At 47.3% G+C, this 23,338-nt stretch overlaps 1 protein-coding gene across 3 annotated transcripts in view; it reads right to left on the bottom strand.

Moving 5' to 3' along the window:
* The window catches only part of PIGC (phosphatidylinositol glycan anchor biosynthesis class C), a 237,822-nt gene that overhangs the window by 43,201 nt on the left and 171,283 nt on the right, over positions 1-23,338 (bottom strand). Inside the window, exon 4 of one of the 3 annotated variants that reach the window (XR_010186752.1) lies at positions 10,454-11,790. The exons of the other annotated variants lie outside the window; for them this stretch is intronic. The gene's annotated coding sequence lies outside the window, so the exon portion shown is untranslated. Of the gene's footprint in view, positions 1-10,453; positions 11,791-23,338 lie in introns of those variants that run through there. 3 annotated transcript variants of the gene reach the window in all.

Here is a 23,338-nt window from a genome sequence, read left to right as displayed (position 1 = left end):
CAACCGCCATGCCGTCAAACGCAGCCGCGGTAAGTCTTGGAACAGACAGGGTCCTTGCTGGAGCAGGTTCCTTCTTAGAGGTAGAGGCCACGGATCCTCCGTGAGCATCTCTTGAAGTTCCGGTTACCAAGTCCTTCTTGGCCAATCCGGAGCCACGAATATAGTGCTTACTCCTCTCCATCTTATCAATCTCAGTACCTTGGGTATGAGAGGCAGATGAGGGAACACATACACTGACTGGTACACCCACGGTGTTACCAGAGCGTCTACAGCTATTGCCTGAGGGTCCCTTGACCTGGCGCAATACTTGTCGAGTTTTATAAACATGTGGAAGACTTCTGGGTGAAGTCCCCACACTCCCGGGTGGGGGTCGTGTCTGCTGAGGAAGTCTGCTTCCCAGTTGTCCACTCCCGGAATGAATACTGCTGACAGTGCTATCCCATGATTTTCCGCCCAGCGAAGAATCCTTGTAGCTTCTGCCTTGCCCTCCTGCTTCTTGTGTCACCCTGTCTGTTTACGTGGGTGACTGCCGTGATGTTGTCCGAATGGATCAACTCCGGGTGACCTTGAAGCAGAGGTCTTGCTGAGCTTAGAGCATTGTAAATGGCCCTTAGCTTCAGGATATTTATGTGAAGTGATGTCTCCAGGCTTGACCATAAGCTCTGGAAATTCCTTCCCTGTGTGACTGCTCCCCAGCCTCGCAGGCTGGCATCCGTGGTCACCAGGACCCAGTCCTGAATGTCGAATCTGCGGCCCTCTAGAAGATGAGCACTCTGCAACCACCACAGGAGAGACACCCTTGTGCTTGGTGACAGGGTTATCTGCTGATGCATCTGAAGATGCGACCCGGACCATTTGTCCAGCAGGTCCCACTGGAAAGTTCTTGCGTGGAATCTGCCGAATGGGATTGCTTCGTAGGAAGCCACCATTTTTCCCAGAACCCTTTCATTGATGTACTGAGACTTGGCTCGGTTATAGGAGGTTCCCGACTAGCTCGGATAACTCCCTGACTTTCTCCTCCGGGAGAAACATCTTTTTCTGGACTGTGTCCAGGATCATCCCTAGGAACAGAAGACGAGTCGTCGGAATCAGCTGCGATTTTGGAATATTGAGAATCCAATCGTGCTGCCGCAACACTACCTGAGATAGTGCTACACCGACCTCCAACTGTTCCCTGGATCTTACCCTTATCAGGGAATCGTCCAAGTAAGGGATAACTAAAATTCCCTTCCTTCGAAAGAGTATCATCATTTCGGCCATTACCTTGGTAAAGACCCGGGGTGCCGTGGACCATCCATACGGCAGCGTCTGAAACTGATAGTGACAGTTCTGTACCACAAACCTGAGGTACCCTTGGTGAGAAGGGTAAATTGGGACATGAAGGTAAGCATCCTTGATGTCCCGAGACATCATGTAGTCCCCTTCTTCCAGGTTTGCAATCACTGCTCTGAGTGACTCAATCTTGAATTTGAACCTCCGTATGTAAGTGTTTAAGATTTTAGATTTAGAATCGGTCTCACCGAGCCGTCCGGCTTCGGTACCACAACAGTGTGGAATAATACCCCGTTCCCTGTTGCAGGAGGGGTACCTTGATTATCACCTGCTGGGAATACAGCTTGTGAATGGCTTCCAAAACTGCCTCCCTGTCAGAGGGAGACATCGGTAAAGCCGACTTTAGGAAACGGCGAGGGGGAGACGTCTCGAATTCCAATTTGTACCCCTGAGATATCACCTGAAGGATCCAGGGCTCTAATTGCGAGTGAGCCCACTGCGCGCTGAAATTCATTGAGACGGCCCCCACCGTGCCTGATTCTGCTTGTAAAGCCCCAGCGTCATACTGTGAGCTTGGCAGAGGCGGGAGAGGGCTTCTGTTCCTGGGAACTGGCTGATTTCTGCAGCCTTTTTCCTCTCCCTCTGTCACGGGGCAGAAAAGAGGAACCTTTTGCCCGCTTGCCCACGAAAGGACTGCGCCTGATAATACGGCGTCTTCTTATGTTGAGAGGCGACCTGGGGTACAAACGTGGATTTCCCAGCTGTTGCCATGGCCACCAGGTCTGAAAGACCGACCCCAAATAACTCCTCACCTTAATAAGGCAATACTTCCAAATGCCGTTTGGAATCCGCATCACCTGACCACTGTCGTGTCCATAACCCTCTACTGGCAGAAATGGACAACGCACTTAAACTTGATGCCAGTCGGCAAATATTCCGCTGTGCATCACGCATATATAGAGAAATGCATCTTTTAAATGCTCTATAGTCAATAATATACTGTCCCTATCTAGGGTATCAATATTTTCAGTCAGGGAATCCGACCACGCCAACCCAGCACTGCACATCCAGGCTGAGGCGATTGCTGGTCGCAGTATAACACCAGTATGTGTGTAAATACATTTTAGGATACCCTCCTGCTTTCTATCAGCAGGATCCTTAAGGGCGGCCATCTCAGGAGAGGGTAGAGCCCTTGTTCTTACAAGCGTGTGAGCGCTTTATCCACCCTAGGGGGTGTTTCCCAACGCACCCTAACCTCTGGCGGGAAAGGATATAATGCCAATAACATTTTAGAAATTATCAGTTGTTATCGGGGGAAACCCACGCATCATCACACACCTCATTTAATTTCTCAGATTTAGGAAAGCTACAGGTAGTTTTTCCTCACCGAACATAATACCCCTTTTTGGTGGTACTCGTATTATCAGAAATGTGTAAAACATTTTTCATTGCCTCAATCATGTAACGTGTGGTCCTATTGGAAGTCACATTTGTCTCTTCACCGTCGACACTGGAGTCAGTATCCGTGTCGGCGTCTATATCTGCCATCTGAGGTAACGGGCGCTTTAGAGCCCCTGACGGCCTATGAGACGTCTGGACAGGCACAAGCTGAGTAGCCGGCTGTCTCATGTCAACCACTGTCTTTTATACAGAGCTGACACTCACGTAATTCCTTCCAACAGTACATCCACTCAGGTGTCGACCCCCTAGGGGGTGACATCACTATTACAGGCAATCTGCTCCGTCTCCACATCATTTTTCTCCTCATACATGTCGACACAAACGTACCGACACACAGCACACACACAGGGAATGCTCTGATAGAGGACAGGACCCCACTAGCCCTTTGGGGAGACAGAGGGAGAGTTTGCCAGCACACACCAGAGCGCTATATATATACAGGGATAACCTTATATAAGTGTTTTTCCCCTTATAGCTGCTGTATTGTTTATACTGCGCCTAATTAGTGCCCCGCTCTCTTTTTTAACCCTTTCTGTAGTGTAGTGACTGCAGGGGAGAGCCAGGGAGCTTCCCTCCAACGGAGCTGTGAGGGAAAATGGCGCCAGTGTGCTGAGGAGATAGGCTCCGCCCCCTTATTGGCGGCCTTATCTCCCGTTTTTCTATGTATTCTGGCAGGGGTTAAATGCATCCATATAGCCCAGGAGCTATATGTGATGCATTTTTTGCCATCCAAGGTGTTTTTATTGCGTCTCAGGGCGCCCCCCCCAGCGCCCTGCACCCTCAGTGACCGGAGTGTGAAGTGTGCTGAGAGCAATGGCGCACAGCTGCAGTGCTGTGCGCTACCTTGTTGAAGACAGGACGTCTTCTGCCGCCGATTTTCCGGACCTCTTCTGTCTTCTGGCTCTGTAAGGGGGCCGGCGGCGCGGCTCTGGGACCCATCCATGGCTGGGCCTGTGATCGTCCCTCTGGAGCTAATGTCCAGTAGCCTAAGAAGCCCAATCCACTCTGCACGCAGGTGAGTTCGCTTCTTCTCCCCTTAGTCCCTCGATGCAGTGAGCCTGTTGCCAGCAGGTCTCACTGAAAATAAAAAACCTAAAACTAAACTTTTCACTAAGCAGCTCAGGAGAGCCACCTAGTGTGCACCCTTCTCGTTCGGGCACAAAATCTTAACTGAGGCTTGGAGGAGGGTCATGGGGGGAGGAGCCAGTGCACACCAGGTAGTTCTAAAGCTTTACTTTTGTGCCCAGTCTCCTGCGGAGCCGCTATTCCCCATGGTCCTTACGGAGTCCCCAGCATCCACTTAGGACGTTAGAGAAATTAGATTTACTTTGTTTTTCTTTTCCATGTGTTACTACATGCTGTGTTCCTAGCATTATTATTACCACTCCATTAGTTACAGTTTGTTGCTCTCTTGTATCTACAGTAGTAGACAGGAAGGCGGAGTGCTTGCCTTGGGTATTGTAACCTATGCTTCCTGCATCCTAGAAACACATATACAGTACAATCTACTTTCTCAGAACACCATACCCGCCACTACCTACAACCAGTGTACCTGGATATTAGTATATATCTCCTATGGCAGACTGCAAGAGCAGTGCAACCGTCCGAAAGGTAAGATGCACAACGGAGGTTTATAGATAGATTGTATGAGAGATAACTGGGTAAGGTGTGTCCATTCCTAAGGAGATTCTGTTTACACTGCATGTCAAGAAAGCTTGTCTCCATGACTGTTATAAATAACGATCACAAGGTTCTCTTCTAACTAAAAACTTTAGAAAGCATTTTTTTTAAACTGCAACACTATAATTGTACAGTGACGTAATGTACAGAGTATTAGCAGCACCAGTGATACATGTAAACTTACTATATTATGAATGAAAATGCAGTGAGGTGCGGTGAGGTCAATGGCTAGGGAGGCACTGGCTAGTAGCACAGCCAGATTTACACACATATATGATTTGGTGATGAGTTTTGAGTATAAAAGTTATTAGAATAATAGAAAGATTATATGAATAATACAAAGATGACATAAAAATAATTAGAATAACACAAATATTATATGATTAACAACAAAATTGAGGCAGCGCTTTTTGCTTTAGTACGGTATATTTCTTTATATATAAAAAATAAATAAATGAACAAACAATTTGATACCGGCCAGTATCACATATAAAAACATATTAATACATCACTATAAAATTGATATATTTAATCACTTTTCCAATGCCACCATTTATATAGCCCCGCTAATTAGTGTTGGTGTTGCAATGGTAGCTGGAAATATAATCCTATTGAGGCTTACACTACAGATGATAATATTCTGTAATCTTATAATTTATACATATGCTACGCATGCAGTCAACCAAATATAAATTCTTCTATAAAACGTCCGGTTATAACGCAAAACCAGGTTAGTAAAGCGCAAAATAAATTGTCCAAATGCATGAATGATTAAATTAATGAGGCACTGAATCAATCCAGCATGCAATTACTCCATTACAGAAGAAAAAATGAATGATGAAATATTATATGAATAATCCAAATGTGATATTTAAAAGTTCTAAATATAATTTTTGTATTATTATAATTATTTTTATAGTCAAAACTCTGGCGTATACTGAAGTATGATAGGTGAGGCTCTGCCTTCCCTGTCTACCCTGACCACATGTCACTGTGAAAATGCACTTTTACATTTTGGTAGAGATAGACCGGCAATAGGAATCTTAAGGTAACGTCACCTGTTATATTATGTAAAGCTTCACACAATAAGGCAGGTATGGTTACCTGATCATTCCTACTGCTAATGCATCTCCCTCCCTCCAAAAAAGAATTTTCATTCATTGTGAATTATTCATGCCTCGCACCTCAGGCAGGAAACAATTAGATTATACAAATACTGTAAGACTAATGCCAAGAGCTTTCATTTATTGGTACTGATCCAGAGATGAATGCAACTTGCTTGTAATTGTTCCACGGCTGAGACGATATCCTCTTCAGAAAAGTGTGGGAAATACCGTCTGACCTGTGACATGAGGGGAGCAAGGTTCAGAACATGGGTCCCAAAGTGTACCTTCGCGGGCTTGCTTTTCTTGCTTTCAGTTTACTAAAGAAAATAGATGGTGACGTGGATAGTGAAATTGCTCTTCCCCCTGTGCGTTGGTAGTTCCCATGCTATTTCATCTTCCCTGAAGAAGACCTAGCCACTACCATTGCTCTACATTGCGGCATCGGAATTAAATCTGGATATCCACCCTGTATGCAAATTTTTAAGCCAGCCTACCACAATCCATATGCTTAGCCTTGTATCGGTCATCATCAGCAGGTTTGGACTGGTCCAGAGAGGGCTGGGTAAACCCCATTGGGACCACCATGCTTCAAGGCTCTGCCTATCATAAGGAGGCAGAGACTAAATATACACAAATTACTGTTACATTGACTAGCAGGTGCCGTCACTGTGTTCTGAGCTGTCACAGAAATCAAGGGTGGGGGTGGGGGTGGGGAGCCTAATTGCAGTGCCAACCATCACTGAATCAGCAGCAGGTCTGGAGCCTGATGAATGGGAGTAACACTATGCAGGCCGGCGGGAGGAGGTGGAGCCTGGAGGACATACTAAAAGAAGAGCCTGAGACAAGAGATGTAAGGAATGCAAACTCTGTATGAAGGTTGGTCCTAACTAGAGATGTGTGCCGGCCAAAGATTTGGATTTGGATTCATCAGCAGGATTTGGATTTGCCAAACAGCCATGACAGGATTTGGATTTCTTTCCAAAATTGACAAAAATACGCCAAAATCACATAATTTTTTCGGGTTTTTTTTTGCCCTAGAGTATTATTAACCTCAATAACATTAATTCCCAGTCATTTGCAGACAATTTTGACCACCTTAATGCTCACAATGTTGTTTTCAGACACTTTAGGTCAAAGTCTGCAGCCAGCTGGCTGGTTACTTACTATTAGGTGACAGAGCAGCGGCACAAACAGACGGCAGTTTGTAGCATATCTATGAAACACTGCCGCACAGCAGTGGGATAAATGAAAGGTGGTGAGAGATGGAGTTGTCCTTGGGCCTTCCCACCCACCCTTATGTTGGATATTAAACAGGACATGCACACTTTAACAAACCAATCATTTCAGGGACAAGGACTGACACACTTGTGGCTGAAATGATTGGTTTGTTTGGGCCCCCAAAACAATAGCTACCAATTGCCTTAAAGCAACAGCTCTACAGTGTCTACAAGATGTCATCGCCACTGCCATCCTCATCAGTGTGTACATCCTCCTCATCATCATACAATATTAATTCCTCCCCCCTGGAATCCCCCATTACAGATGTCGCTGTAATTGCTGGGACAGGTCTTCCGAGTGTAACATCATCTTTTCCACATTTTGAGGAAGTAGCCTCCTACAGTGTAAGGACGTTACTACAGTGGGGCATTACGTATAACGATGCTACTACTAGGGGGCCATTACATGTAAGGACGCTACTACTACTGGGGGGGTATTACATGTAAGGATGCTACTACAGTGGGGCATTACGTATAACGACGCTACTACTGGGGGGGCCATTACATGTAAGGACGCTACTACTACTGGGGGGGTATTACATGATTGGATGCTACTACTACTACTACTGGGGGGGTATTACATGTAAGGATGCTACTACAGTGGGGCATTACGTATAACAACGTTACTACTGGGGGGCCATTACATGTAAGGATGCTACTACTACTGGGGGGGAGGCATTACGTATAATGACGCTACTACTGGGGGGGCCATTACATGTAAGGACGCTACTACATTGGGGGGGGCATTACATGTAAGTACGCTACTACAGTGGGGCATTACGTATAATGACGCTACTACTAGGGAGGGGCATTACATGTAAGTACGCTTCTACAGTGGGGCATTACGTATAAAGATGCTACTACTAGGCGGGGGCATTACATCTAGGGACGCTACTACAGTGGGGCATTATGTATAACGACACTACTACTGGGGGGCCATTACATGTAAGGACGCTACTACTACTGGGGGGGAATTACATGTAAGGACACTACTACTGGTGGAGGGGGCATTACGTATAAGGACGCTACTACTTAGGGGCATCACGTATAAGGACGCTACTATTACTGGGAAGTAGGGCATTACGTATAACGATGCTACTTATACTGGGGGGGGGGCATTACATCAAGGATGCTACTACTACTGGGGGGGCATTAGGCATAAGGACGTTACTACTACTGGGGGGGCATTATGTATAAGGACGGTACTACTACTGGGGTCACATTACGTATAAGGAAGCTACTACTACTTGGGGGCATTTTGTATAAGGACGCTACTATTACTGGGGGGGGTATTACGTATAACAATGCTACTACTACTGGGGAGGCATTACGTATAAGGACGCTACTACTACTAGGGGGGCATTACGTATAAGGACGCTACTACTACTGGGGGGCATTACGTATAAGGACGCTACTACTACTGGGGGGGCATTATGTATAAGGACGGTACTACTACTGGGGGGCATTACGTATAAGGATGCTACTACTACTAGGGGGGAATTATGTATAAGGACGCTTCTACTACTGGGGGTGCACTACGTATAAGGACGCTTCTACTACTGGGGTGCACTACGTATAAGGATGCTACTACTACTGGGGGGGCATTACGTATGAGGACGCTTCTACTACTGGGGTGCACTAAGTATAAGGACCCTACTACTACTGTTGGTGCATTATGTATAAGGATGCTACTACAACTGGGGGGCATTATGTATAAGGATGCTACTACTACTGGGTGGGCATTATGTATAAGGATGCTACTACTACTGGGGTGCATTACATATAAGGACGCTACTACTACTGGGGGGGCATTACGTATAAGGACGCTTCTACTACTGGGGGTGCACTACGTATAAGGACGCTACTACTACTGTGGGTGCATTATGTATAAGGATGCTACTACTACTGGGGGGCATTACGTATAAGGATGCTACTACTACTAGGGGGGAATTATGTATAAGGACGCTTCTACTACTGGGGGTGCACTACGTATAAGGATGCTACTACTACTGGGGGGGCATTACGTATAAGGATGCTACTACTACTGGGGTGCATTACATATAAGGACGCTACTACTACTGGGGGGGCATTACGTATAAGGACGCTTCTACTACTGGGGGGGCATTACGTATAAGGACGCTACTACTACTGGGGGGGCATTACGTATAAGGACGCTACTACTACTGGGGGGGCATTATGTATAAGGACGGTACTACTACTGGGGGGCATTATGTATAAGGATGCTACTACTACTAGGGGGGAATTATGTATAAGGACGCTTCTACTACTGGGGGTGCACTACGTATAAGGATGCTACTACTACTGGGGGGGCATTACGTATAAGGGCGCTTCTACTACTGGGGTGCACTACGTATAAGGATGCTACTACTACCCGGGGGGCATTACGTATAAGGACGCTTCTACTACTGGGGTGCACTACGTATAAGGACGCTACTACTACTGTTGGTGCATTATGTATAAGGATGCTACTACAACTGGGGGGCATTATGTATAAGGATGCTACTACTACTGGGTGGACATTATGTATAAGGATGCTATTACTACTGGGGTGCATTACATATAAGGACGCTACTACTACTGGGGGGGCATTACGTATAAGGACGCTTCTACTACAGGGGGTGCACTACGTATAAGGACGCTACTACTACTGTGGGTGCATTATGTATAAGGATGCTACTACTACTGGGGGGGCATTATGTATAAGGACGCTACTACTACTGGGGGGGGCATTTTGTATAAGGACGCTACTACTACTGTGGGTGCATTATGTATAAGGATGCTACTACTACTGGGGGGGCATTTTTTATAAGGATGCTACTACTACTGGGGGGCATTACATATAAGGACGCTACTACTACGGGTGGGGCATTACGTATAAGATGAATAAGATTGTGTTGCTGTGTGGTGTAATTTTAAATGGGGGTGCTATTGTGTGGCCATGCTCCTTACTTGTGAGACCACACCCTTTTTCCCGGCGCGTGCCATAGGCGCGCACTGACCCTTTGTGGAATATGGGAGGGTACAAATTTATTGTTTGCAGGGGGGCGCCCGACACCCTAGCACCGGCCCTGGTCACCAGCAATACTTATGCTGTTCATCTCCACACAGAGGGATCGGTAACGGTGGAAGGCAGCTTCTCTGAGAGTTTAGGCTCACACTAAGGCAGTTTGTGGTGCTGCCTTAGTGGTTTTCAGTTTTTTACACCTCTAAAGTTTGAGTGACAAGGTCTTTTATTGTCACGAGAGGCAGAAGATGCCCCACTAACAGTTGCAGAATCATCAGTCATAAATATAGGCCAAGCCCTGAGTCTTTCCTTGCCACTGCGTGATGTGAATGGCATGTTGGCAATTTTAAGTTTTTCTGCATGAACCAACTTTCTTTTTTTTTACTGCTTGAGGTCTTATTTCTTTACCAATTGTCTATGCCCTTGAGCATCAGCTTTAGTACTAGATGACATTAAATCAGCATCATGACTGGTGGAAGCAGCTGGAGCGCTAGTATTTGGTTCTGTAAACTGATTGTTATCCATTTTTTGAATTAACAGATCACAATTCACAAATCAGGGGTGCAGTGCACACAACAAACAATGTAAAGACGAGCAAACAAATTATTTTTATTTGTTTTATTTTTGGGGGAAGCAGATTGTGCCACACTGCGTTGAGTCAGACCGCTTTAACACACGGTACTAAATACAAGTAACTATGGTGTACTAGTGTTCATTTATTTTGCACACAACAAACAAAATAATGAGCAAATAATTGTTTTTTTATTTTTGGAGGGATGCAGCTTTGAGGATCGGAATAAAACAAACTGACAGAAATATAGTAAAGTCAGCAATCACACTAGCAGTGAGTCACATGTTATACATGAGTATAATAAGCAATATGAGCACATCATCAACTACAACTACATTTTAAGTACGTAGGAGAACATATTACTGCATCATGTTTAAACAGATCTAACGTATTCAGACGGAATGCGAAAGAAACAACAGTAAATGTATACAGACTCATATGCAATAGGCACTTATCTAACTATTCATACTCAAAGGGTAGACAGAGACTTAGTGCTGTATAACCCGTACTCAGTACAGTGGATACAGGGAGACTGACCTCGCTTTCAGGACCGATCAATACGTTAGCGAACGCTGAGTGGATCCAGACGCTACTAGTATACACTGCAGCTCCATGAACCTATAGTGTACACAGACGCTCAGTGAACACGGACGCACCCGTCACACAACCGCCTATGCTGCGTCTGGGTCCCTGTCGTGTACAGCGTCTGAGACAGAAGCAGGAAACAGTTGATAGCGGGAAACTCGTAGGAAACTGGTCATGAACCGGGGGGAGGGGTGACCAGGAGAGCGTCTGACTCCACACTGCTGACATCAACCCTAGGGATCGCGGCCTCATACTATTCCTGGAGCCTCTGATCCCTAAGGCCTAGCGCTGGTGCACCCAAGGTGGCAGCAGCGTCAGCGACTGTTTGGTAGTCCCCTCCCAAAACAGTGCAGCTGTGTCCGTATTCCCCTTCTGAGCGGAACCGATGCCTTACCTTCTCCCCATGCTCCGCCACAGCCTGGTAACGTCTGCTGGACCTGCTAGTATATCCGACACAGACGCCTGCCGAAACAGCACTGTACTCGTGGCTAAGCATCGCGACCTGGTGGAGAGTTGTTGGAGCGACTCTTTCTAAGGTACGTACGTATAAGACGCTGTTTAGAAAGATCACAAAATAGTAAGACTATAAAAATAAAATAAGAAAGCTTAGGGCTGCTAAAAACCAGCAGCCCTCTGACCATGGTCCGGCTCCTCCCGCACCAAAAAAAAAACTGATTTGCCTGAGCAAAGAGGTCGGGGATATATGGACGGGCCCGTTGCATGCTGGGAGGCCGGAAAAGCTTTGACCGATTGGTGCAAATCCGCTGTCGATTCATTATATCCCATTGTTATCCATTGTATAACCTATGGACCCTGCCGGAGAAAAAAATAAGATTTTAAACCTACCGGTAAATCTTTTTCTCGTAGTCCGTAGAGGATGCTGGGACTCCGTAAGGACCATGGGGAATAGACGGGCTCCGCAGGAGACATGGGCACTTTAAGAAAGACTTTGACTCTGGGTGTGCACTGGCTCCTCCCTCTATGCCCCTCCTCCAGACCTCAGTTAGAGAAACTGTGCCCAGAGGAGATGAACAGTACGAGGAAAGGATTTTTGTTAATCCAAGGGCAAGATTCATACCAGCCACACTGTATAACTTGTGATAAACTACCCAGTTAACAGTATGAACAAACAACATAGTCTCGGTCCAAAACCGATGAAACTACAACATAACCCTTATGTAAGCAGTAACTATATACAAGTTTTGCAGAAGAAGTCCGCACTTGGGACGGGCGCCCAGCATCCTCTACGGACTACGAGAAAAAGATTTACCGGTAGGTTTAAAATCTTATTTTCTCTAACGTCCTAGAGGATGCTGGGAATCCGTAAGGACCATGGAGATTATACCAAAGCTCCCAAACGGGCGGGAGAGTGCGGATGACTCTGCAGCTCTGATTGAGCAAACAGGAGGTCCTCCTCAGCCAGGGTATCAAACTTATAGAACTTTGCAAAGGTGTTTGACCCCGACCAAGTAGCAGCTCGGCACAGCTGTAGTGCCGAGACCCCTCGGGCAGCGGCCCAAGAAGAGCCCACCTTCCTAGTGGAATGGGCCTTAACCAATTTTGGCAACGGCAAACCTGCCATAGAATGCGCCTGCTGAATCGTGTTACAGATCCAGCGAGCAATAGTCTGCTTTGAAGCAGGAGCGCCTATCTTGTTGGCCGCATATAGAACAAACAAAGCTTCTGTCTTCCTGACCCTAGCTGTTCTGGCAACATAAATCTTCAAAGCCCTGACCACATCAAGGGACTCGGAATCCTCCAAGTCACGCGTAGCCACAGGTACTACAATAGGTTGGTTCACATGAAAAGATGAGACCACCTTAGGAATGAAGTGAGGACGAGTCCTCAATTCCGCCCTATCCACATGAAAAAACAGATAGGGGCTTTTATGTGACAAAGCCGCCAATTCCGAAACTCGCCTTGCTGAAGCTAAGGCCAACAACATGACCACCTTCCACCGCGTTGAGTGGTTCAAACCAATGTGACTTAAGTAAACTTAACACCACGTTAAGGTCCCAAGGCGCCACCGGAGGTACAAACGGGGGCTGAATATGCAGTACTCCCTTCACAAATGTCTGAATTTCAGGAAGAGAAGCCAATTCCTTTTGAAAGAAAATGGATAAAGCCGAAATTTGAACCTTTATGGACCCTAATTTTAGGCCCAAATTCACTCCAGTTTGAAGGAAGTGAAGGAAACGGCCCAAATGGAATTCTTCCGTAGGAGTATTCCTGGCCTCACACCAAGAAACATATTTTCTCCATATGCAGTGATAATGTTTCGATGTCACGTCCTTCCTAGCCTTAATCAGGGTAGGAATGACCTCCTCCGGAATACCTTTTTCCGCTAGGATCCGGCGTTCAACCGCCATGCCATCAAACGCAGCCGCAGTAAGTCTTGGAACATACAGGGCCCCTGTTGCAGTAGGTCCTGTCGAAGAGGAAGAGGCCACGGATCTTCTGTGAGCAACTCCTGCAGATCTGGAAACAAAGTCCTTCGTGGCCAATCCGGAGCAACGAAGATTGTTCTCACTTCTCTTCGTCTTATTATTCTCAACACCTTGGGTATGAGAGGAAGAGGAGGGAACACATAGACCGACCTGAACACCCAAGGCGTCACCAGGGCCTCTACCGCCACCGCCTGAGGGTTCCTTGACCTGGCGCAATACCGCTTTAGCTTTTTGTTGAGACGGGACGCCATCATGTCTATTTGGGGCAGTCCCCACCGACCCACGATCTGTGCGAAGACTGCCTGATGAAGTCCCCACTCTCCCGGATGCAGATCGTGTCTGCTGAGGAAGTCCGCTTCCCAGTTGTCCACTCCCGGAATGAACACTGCTGACAGTGCGCTTACATGACCTTCCGCCCAGCGAAGAATCCTGATAGCTTCTGCCATTGCCACCCTGCTCCTTGTGCCGCCTTGGCGGTTTACATGAGCCACTGCTGTGACATTGTCCGACTGAATCAGAACTGGCTTGTTGCGAAGTAATGCCTCCGCTTGACGTAGGGCGTTGTATATGGCCCTCAACTCCAGGACGTTGATGTGGAGACAAGTCTCTAGACTTGACCAGAGACCTTGGAAATTTCTTCCCAGTGTGACTGCTCCCCAACCTCGGAGGCTTGCGTCCGTGGTCACCAGGATCCAGTCCTGAATGCCGAACCTGCGGCCCTCTAGGAGGTGAGCACTGTGTAGCCACCATAGGAGAGATAACCTGGCTCTGGGAGACAGGGTGATACTTTGATGCATTTGTAAATGAGACCCGGACCACTTGTCCAGTAGGTCCCATTGAAAAGTCCTCGCATGGAACCTGCCGAAGGGGATGGCCTCGTAAGATGCCACCATCTTCCCCAGGACACGTGTGCAGTGATGCACTGAAACCTTTTTTGGCTTCAATAGGTTCTTGACCAGAGCCATGAGCTCCTGAGCCTTTTCCATCGGAAGAAAAACCTTTATCTGGTCTGTGTCCAGAATCAAGCCCAAAAAGGTCAGACGCGTTGTAGGAACCAGCTGTGACTTCGGAATATTGTTGTATAGTGCAGTGATGCACCGACACGCTTTTTGGCTTCAATAGGTCCCTGACCAAATTCAGGAGTTCTTGGGCCTTTTCCATCAGAAGATAAACCCTTTTCTGGTCTGTATCCAGAATCATGCCTAAGAAAGGCAAACGAGTCGTTGGAACCAACTGTGACTTCGGGATATTGAGAATCCAGTCGTGCTGTTGCAACACCTTCAGGGAAAGTGATACTCTGTTCAGCAACTGCTCTCTTGATCTCGCTTTTATTAGGAGATCGTCCAAGTACGGGATAATTGCGACACCCTGCTTGCGCAGGAGCACCATCATTTCCGCCATTACCTTGGTAAAAATCCTCGGGGCCGTGGAAAGCCCAAACGGCAACGTCTGAAATTGGTAATGACAGTCCTGTACCGCAAATCTCAGGAACGCCTGATGAGGAGGAAATATCGGAACATGAAGGTATGTATCCTTTATGTCTAGGGAAACCATCCAATCCCCCCCTTCCAGGCTGGCGATGACCGCTCTGAGCGATTCCATCTTGAACTTGAACTTTTTTAAGTACAGGTTCAGGGATTTTAAATTCAAAATGGGTCTGACCGAACCGTCCGGTTTCGGTACCACAAACAGGGTTGAGTAATACCCCTTTCCTTGTTGCAGAAGGGGAACCTTGACTATCACCTGTTGAAGATACAATTTTTGAATTGCATTTAACACTAACTCCCTCTCTGAAGGGGAAGCTGGCAGAGCCGACTTGAAAAACCGGTGAGGAGGCACCTCTTCGAATTCCAGCCTGTATCCCTGAGAAACAATCTCTAGTGCCCAGGGATCCACCCGGGAGTGAACCCAGATGTGGCTGAAAAATCGAAGACGTGCCCCCACTTGAGCTGACTCCACCAGGGAAGCCCCAACGTCATGCAGTGGATTTTGCCGACGCAGGGGAGGACTTCTGCTCCTGGGAACTAGCTGTGTGCAGCTTCTTCCCCTTGCCCTTACCTCTGGCAAGAAAGGACGATCCCCGTACCTTTTTGCCTTTATTTGAACGAAAGGACTGCATTTGATAATGAGGCGCCTTCTTAGGTTGCGGGGGAACATAAGGCAAAAAATTCGATTTACCTGCTGTAGCAGTAGAGACAAGGTCCGAGAGGCCTTCTCCAAACAACTCTTCCCCCTTGTAAGGCAATGACTCCATATTTATTTATTAGCAGTTTCTTATATAGCGCAGCATATTCCGTTGCGCTTTACAATTAGAACAACAGTTATAGAACAAAACAGGGCAAAGACAGACATAGCGGTAGGAAGGCCCTGCTCGCAAGCTTACAATCTATAGGGAAATAGGTATTGATACACAAGGATAGATGCAACCTGTTACATAATGTTTCCTCAGATTGCTAGGTTCTTAGTGGGTTGTATGATATGATCACCCAGCAATGTTGGAAGATAAAATGTGAGGTTATGGGGACTGTGCAGAGGGAATGTAACTGGATAGGGAAGCATTGAAGGTTATGTGTGTGGGTCAGGAATTTGGTAGGCTTGTCTGAAGAGATGAGTTTTCAGGGAACGTTTAAAGGTTTGGAGACTAGTGGAGAGTCTTATTGTGCGTGGGAGGGCATTCCACAGAGTGGGTGAAGCCCGGGTAAAGTCCTGTTATTTTGAGTGGGAACAGGTAATACATCTGGATGAGAGACGCAGATCTTGTGCAGAGCGGAGGGGTCTGGTAGGGAGATATTTTGAGATGAGTGAGGAGATGTATGATGGTGCAGTTTGGGTAATAGCCTTGTATGTAAGTAAAAGTATTTTATATTTGACACGGTAGAATACCGGTAACCAATGGAGGGACTGACAGAGCGGATGAGCAGACGAAGAACGTCTGGCGAGGAAGATTAGCCTCGCAGCTGCATTTAAAATGGATTGAAGTGGTGAGAGCCTATGTTTGGGAAGACCAGTAAGGAGACTATTACAATAATCAATGCGGGAGATGATGAGTGCATGGATCAGAGTTTTTGCAGTGTCTTGTGTAAGATAAGGGCGTATTTTGGATATGTTTTTAAGGTGCATGTAACATGATTTAGAGACAGATTGAATGTGTGGAACAAACGACAGTTCAGGGTCAAGGATGACACCTTGGCAGCGAGCTTGTGGGGTAGGGTGGATAGTTGCATTGTCAACAGTTATGGCAATATCAGGTTGGTAACTACCCATATGCCGTTTTGAGTCGGCATCCCCCGTCCACTGCCGGGTCCACAAGAGTCGCCTAGCAGAAATAGACATAGCATTTATTCTAGAGCTTAGTAAACAAATGTCTCTTTGAGCATCCCTCATATATAACGCAGCATCTTTTATATGCCCTAGGGTCATTAAAATGGTATCCTTATCCAGAGTTTCAATCTCTGCTGATAGGGAATCAGTCCATGCTACGACAGCATTACAAACCCAGGCTGATGCCATAGCCGGCCTAATAATAGTACCAGAATGCGTGTAAATGGACTTCATGGTAACTTCCTGCTTGCGATCAGCAGCATCTTTGAGGGTAGCAGTATCCTGGGATGGCAGTGCTACATTTTTTGATAAGCGTGTTAACGCCTTGTCCACCAAGGGCGAAGATTCCCATCGTATTCTGTCCTTTTGTGGGAAGGGATACGCCATAAGAATCCTTTTGGGAATTTGGTCTCCTGTCTGGAGATTCCCAAGCCTTTTCGCACAATTCGCTTAGCTCATATGAGGACGGAAAGGTGACCTCAGGTTTTTTCTCTTTATACATGTGTACCCTCGTGTCCGGGACAGGGGGTTCCTCAGTGATATGCAAAACGTCTTTTATAGCAATAATCATATAACGAATACCCTTAGCCACTTTTGGCTGTAATTTTGCATCCTCATAATAGACACTGGAATCTGAATCCGTGTCGGTATCTGTGTCAGTGATCTGGGATAATGTGCGCTTCTGAGACTGGGACAGGCATGATCTGACTACCTGCCTATTCCCTAGCCTCAGCTTTGTCTAATCTCTTATGTAATAAAATAAGAATTTACTCACCGGTAATTCTATTTCTCGTAGTCCGTAGTGGATGCTGGGCACTCCGTAAGGACCATGGGGAATAGACGGGCTCCGCAGGAGACTGGGCACTCTTAAAGAAAGATTAGGTACTATATCTGGTGTGCACTGGCTCCTCCCTCTATGCCCCTCCTCCAGACCTCAGTTAAGGAAACTGTGCCCGGAAGAGCTAACATTACAAGGAAAGGATTTGAACCCCAGGGTAAGACTCAAACCAGCCACACCAATCACACCATACAACTTGTGATAAACTTACCCAGTTAACAGTATGAACATAACTGAGCCTCACACAACGGATGGCTCATAACAAAAAACCCTGTATTTAGCAATAACTATATACTAGCATTGCAGAAACAGTCCGCACTTGGGACGGGCGCCCAGCATCCACTACGGACTACGAGAAATAGAATTACCGGTGAGTAAATTCTTATTTTCTCTAACGTCCTAGTGGATGCTGGGGACTCCGTAAGGACCATGGGGATTATACCAAAGCTCCCAAACGGGCGGGAGAGTGCGGATGACTCTGCAGCACCGAGTGAGCCAACTCAAGGTCCTCCATAGCCAGGGTATCGAACTTGTAGAACTTTTCCAAAGTGTTTGACCCTGACCAAGTAACTGCTCGGCAATGCTGTAATGCCGAGACCCCTTGGGCAGCCGCCCAAGAAGAGCCCACTTTCCTTGTGGAAAGGGCCTTTATTGATTTTGGCTGCGGCAATCCTGCCGCAGAATGAGCCTGCTGAATCGTGTTACAGATCCAGCGAGCAATAGTTTGTTTTGAAGCAGGAGCACCCAGCTTGTTGGGTGCATACAGTATAAACAGCGAGTCAGTTTTCCTGACTCCAGCCGTTCTACTCACATAGGTCCTCAAAACCCGGACTACGTCCAGCAACTTGGAGTCATCCAAGTCACGAGTAGCCGCAGGCACCACAATAGGTGGGTTTAGGTGGAAAAATGACACCACCTTAGGCAGAAATTTAGGACGAGTCCGCAACTCTGCCCTGTCCATATGGAAAATCAGATAGGGACTTTGATATGACAAAGCCGCCAATTCTGACCCACGCCTAGCCGAAGCTAAGGCCAACAGCATGACCACTTTCCAAGTGAGATATTTCAGCTCCACTGTTTTAAGTGGTTCGAACCAGTGAGATTTTAGGAAATTCAACCCCACGTTGAGACCCCAAGGTGCCACTGGTGGCACAAAAGGAGGCTGAATATGCAGCACTCCCTTAACAAACGTCTGAACCTCCGGTAAAGACGCCAGTTCTTTTTGAAAGAAAATGTATAGGGCCTAAGCTTGGACCTTTATGGACCCCAATTCTAGGCCCATAGTTACACCTGACTGTAAAAGTGTAGGAATCATCCCAGCTGGAATTCCTCTGTAGGGGCCTTACTGGCCTCACACCAAACAACATATTTTCGCCATATACGGTGATAATATTCCGCTGTCACGTCCTTCCTAGCCATTATCAGCGTAGGAATTACCTCATCCGGAATGCCTTTTTCTGCTAGGATCCGGCGCTCAACCGCCATGCCGTCAAACGCAGCTGCGTTATTTTAGTCTTGGAACAGACAGGACCCGTTGCAACAAGTCCTGTCTTAGAGGCAGAGGCCATGGGTCCTCTGTGAGCATCTCTTACAGATCTGGATACCAATCCTTCTTGGCCACTCCGGAACAAAGAGTATTGTTCTCACTCCACTTTTCCTTATAATTCTCAACACCTTGGGTATGAGAGGAAGAGGAGGAAATCCATAGACTGACGGGAACACCCACAGTGTCACTAGCGCGATCACAGCTATCGCCGGAGGGTCTCATGACCTGGCGCAATATCTCTGCAGCTTTTTGTTGAGGCGGGATGCCATCATGTCCACCTGTGGTAGTTCCCACCAACTTGCAATCTGCATGAAAACTTCTTTATGAAGTCCCCACTCTCCCGGGTGGAGGTCGTGCCTGCTGAAGGAAGTCTGCTTCCCAGCTGTCTACTCCTGGACTGAACACTGCTGACAGTGCGCGTACTTGATTCTCCGCCCAGCGAAGAAATTCTGGTGGCTTCTACCATCGCCACCCTGCTCCTTGTGCCGCCTTGGCGGTTTACATGAGTCACTGCGGTGATATTGTCTGACTGAATCAGAACCGGTTGGTAGCGAAGCAGGAACTCCGCTTGACGTAGGGCGTTGTATATGGCCCTTAGATCCAGGATATTGATGTGAAGACAAGTCTCCAGACTTGACCACAGCCCTTGGAATTATCTTCCCTGTGTGACTGCCCCCCCACCCTCGGAGGCTTGCATCCGTGGTCACCAAGACCCAGTCTTGAATGCCGAATCTACGACCTTTGAGAAGGTGAGCATTCTACAGCCACCACAGGAGAGACACCCTGGCCCTGGGGGATAGGGTGATTAACCGATGCATCTGATGTGTGATCTGGACCACTTGTCCAGTAAGTCCTACTTGAAGGTCCTCGCAGGGAACCTGCCGAAGGGAATGTCCTCTTATGATGCCACCATCCTTCCCAGGACTCGAGTGCAGTGATGCACTAACACCTGTTTTTTGGTTTTAATAGATTCCTGACCAGTGTCACGAGCTCCTAAGCTCTTTCTATCGGGAGATAAACTCTTTTCTGATCTGTGTCTAGGATCATGCCTAGGAGAGGCAGATGAGCTGTAGGAACCAACTGCGACTTTGGAATATATAGAATTCAGCCGCGTTGCCGTTACACTTCCAGAGAAAGTGATACGCTGTTCAGCAACTGCTCTCTTGATCTCGCTTTTATGAGATCGTCCAAATACGTGATAATAGTGATGTCTTGCTTCCGCAGGAGCACCATAATTTTCGCCATTACCTTGGTGAATATTCTCCAGGCCGTGGAGAGACCAAACGACAACGCCTGAAATTGGCAATGGCAATCCCGTACCGCAATTTTGAGGTACGCCTGAAGAGGTGGATATTTGGGGACCTGAAGGTATGCATCCTATATGTCCCGAGTCACCCTTCAAGCTTACAACTACCGCTCTTAGCGATTCCATCTTGAACTTGCACCTTTCCGGGTATATGCTCAGGGATTTTAATTCAATATAGGACTGACCGAACCATCTGGTTTCGGGCCTACCACATGGTCATTTATAATAATAATAATAATAATAATAACCCCGTCCTTGTTGAAGGAGGTGAACCTTGACCACCACCTGTTGAAGATACAATTTTTGAATTGCAGTTAACACTGTTTCCCTCTCGTGGGGGGAAGACGGCAGGGTCATCGGTGAGTGGGCATTTCTCAAAGTCCAGCTTGTATCCCTGAGACACAATATCTATTGCCCAGGGATATAATAGGGAGCGAACCCACTTGTGCCTGAACTTCCGAAGGCGTGCCCCCTACGGGCCTAGCTCCGCCTCGACATGCGGTCTATTTTTGTAGAGGCCGAGGAGGACTTCTGTTTTTTCTGCCCCCGGTTCTGACAAGAAAGGACGCATCTCGGACTTTCTTGTTTCTTTATTCGAAAAGCTGCACTTAATAATGTCGTGCTTTCCTAGGCCGTGCAGGGATATAAGGCAAAATATCAGAATTTCCCAGATATAGCCGTGGAGACCAAACCCTTCTCCACACAATCCTCAGCGTTTCATATGCCTCTTAAGGCGGCATCATATGTCCATTGCATATTGTACAGGACACGACAAGCAGAGATCGACATAGCTTTGACACTAGGACCCAGTATACTCATGTCTCTATGGCATGTTTTATACATATCTCTCAAGACAGCATCTTAAATATATACATATATATATATATATATATATATATATCCCCATACATATATCTATATTTCTATATACATACTAGGGTCTCCATCTCTGCTGATAAGGTACCTGTCTGTACCAGCATGTGTACGCTATCTGCAGGATCCCTGAGAATAGCTGTAACCTCAGGGCTGCCTTTTGTGACACCCTAGGGGAAGATTCCTATCTTATCCTGGCCCTAGTGGGGAAAGGATACTTTCTGAGAAATCTTTGTGTGAGGCTGCAGACTGTTGCCTGGAGATTCCCGCTCTTTTTCCTCATGAGAGGAGGGAACATTACCTCAGCTTTCTTCCCCTTACATCTGTGTACCCTTGTGTCAGGGACAGATGAGTCATCAGTGACATGCAAATCATCTTTTTACAATAAACATATATTGAATACTTTACTGCCAATCTGGCTGTAACTTTGCATTATCATAGTCGACACTGGAGGCAGACTCCGTGTCGACATCTGTGTCAATTAACTGGGATAGTGGACGCTTATGAGACCCCGACGGCCTCTGAGCTGTGGGATCAGGCACTGGGTGAGACCCTGACTGTCCCAAGGCTTCAGCTTTTATCCAACCCTTTATGGAAGGAGTTTACATTATTATTTAACACCTTCCACATATCCATCCAGTCAGGCGTCGGAGCCCTCGGCGGCGACATCTCATTCATATGCATTTGCTCCGCCTCCACGTACCCTTCCTCATCAAACATGTCGACACTGACGTACCGACACACCGCACACACACAGGGAATGCTCTGACTGAGAATAGGACCCCACAAAGGCTTTTGGGGAGACAGAGAGAGAGTATGCCAGCACACACCACAGCGCTATTATAACCCAGGGATAACACTATCAGATGTGTTCACCTAGTAGCTGCTGATATAAACACAATAATGTTCCTTTTTGCGCCTAAATTTATGTGCCCCCCCCTCTCTTTTGCCCTTGTTGTATCTGGATACTGCAGGGGAGAGCCTGGGGAGCGACTTCCAGCGGAGCTGTGAAGATAAAATGGCGCTGGTTAGTGCTGAGGAAGAAGCTCCGCCCCCTCATCGGCGGGCTTCTGTCCCGTTATTCTGTGAGAAAAAATGGCGGGGTTTTACACATATACAGTCTGGGACTGTATTTATGTGTATATTTTGCCAAAAGGTACTAATATTGCTGCCCAGGGCGCTCCCCCCCAGCGCCCTGCACCCTACAGTGACCTGAGTGTGTGGTGTGCAGAGGGAGCAATGGCGCACAGCTGCGGTGCTGTGCGCTACCTTATGTGAAGACCGGAGTCTTCATGCCGCCGATTTCGACGTCTTCTGTCTTCTCTGGACTTCAGTGCTTCTGGCTCTGCGAGGGGGACGGCGGCGCGGCTCCGGGAACGGACGACAGAGGACAGGTGCCTGTGTTCGATCCCTCTGGAGCTAATGGTGTCCAGTAGCCTAAGAAGCACAACCTAGCTGCAAGCAGGTACGTTGGCTTCTCTCCCCTCAGTCCCTCGTAGCAGTGAGTCTGTTGCCAGCAGAGCTCACTGAAAATAAAAAACCTAACAAATACTTTCTTTTCTAGCAAGCTCAGGAGAGCCCACTAGGTGCCTCTGCTCTGGCCGGGCACAGATTCTAACTGAGGTCTGGAGGAGGGGCATAGAGGGAGGAGCCAGTGCACACCAGATATAGTACCTAATCTTTCTTTAAGAGTGCCCAGTCTCCTGCGGAGCCCGTCTATTCCCCATGGTCCTTACGGAGTGCCCAGCATCCACTAGGACGTTAGAAAAATTTACATTAGCACTCAAGACATTCCACATATCTATCCAGTCCGGTGTCGGCGCTGCCGACGGCGACCTGACATTCATGCACTCCCCCTCCTCCGTAGGTGAGCCTTCAGCGTCAAACATGTTGACACACACGTACCGACACACTGCGCACACACACAGGGAATCTCTTTTCTGAAGACAGGTTCCCCCTAGGCCCTTTGGAGAGACAGAGAGAGAGTATGCCAGCACACACCCCAGCGCTATAACCCAGGAAAAAAACAC

This window comes from Pseudophryne corroboree, chromosome 9, assembly GCF_028390025.1.
Source record: "Pseudophryne corroboree isolate aPseCor3 chromosome 9, aPseCor3.hap2, whole genome shotgun sequence".
Classification (NCBI taxonomy): Eukaryota; Metazoa; Chordata; class Amphibia; order Anura; family Myobatrachidae; genus Pseudophryne; species Pseudophryne corroboree.
The sequence above is the reverse complement of the archived record's forward strand: the minus strand, read 5'-3'. Positions and strand labels throughout refer to the sequence as shown.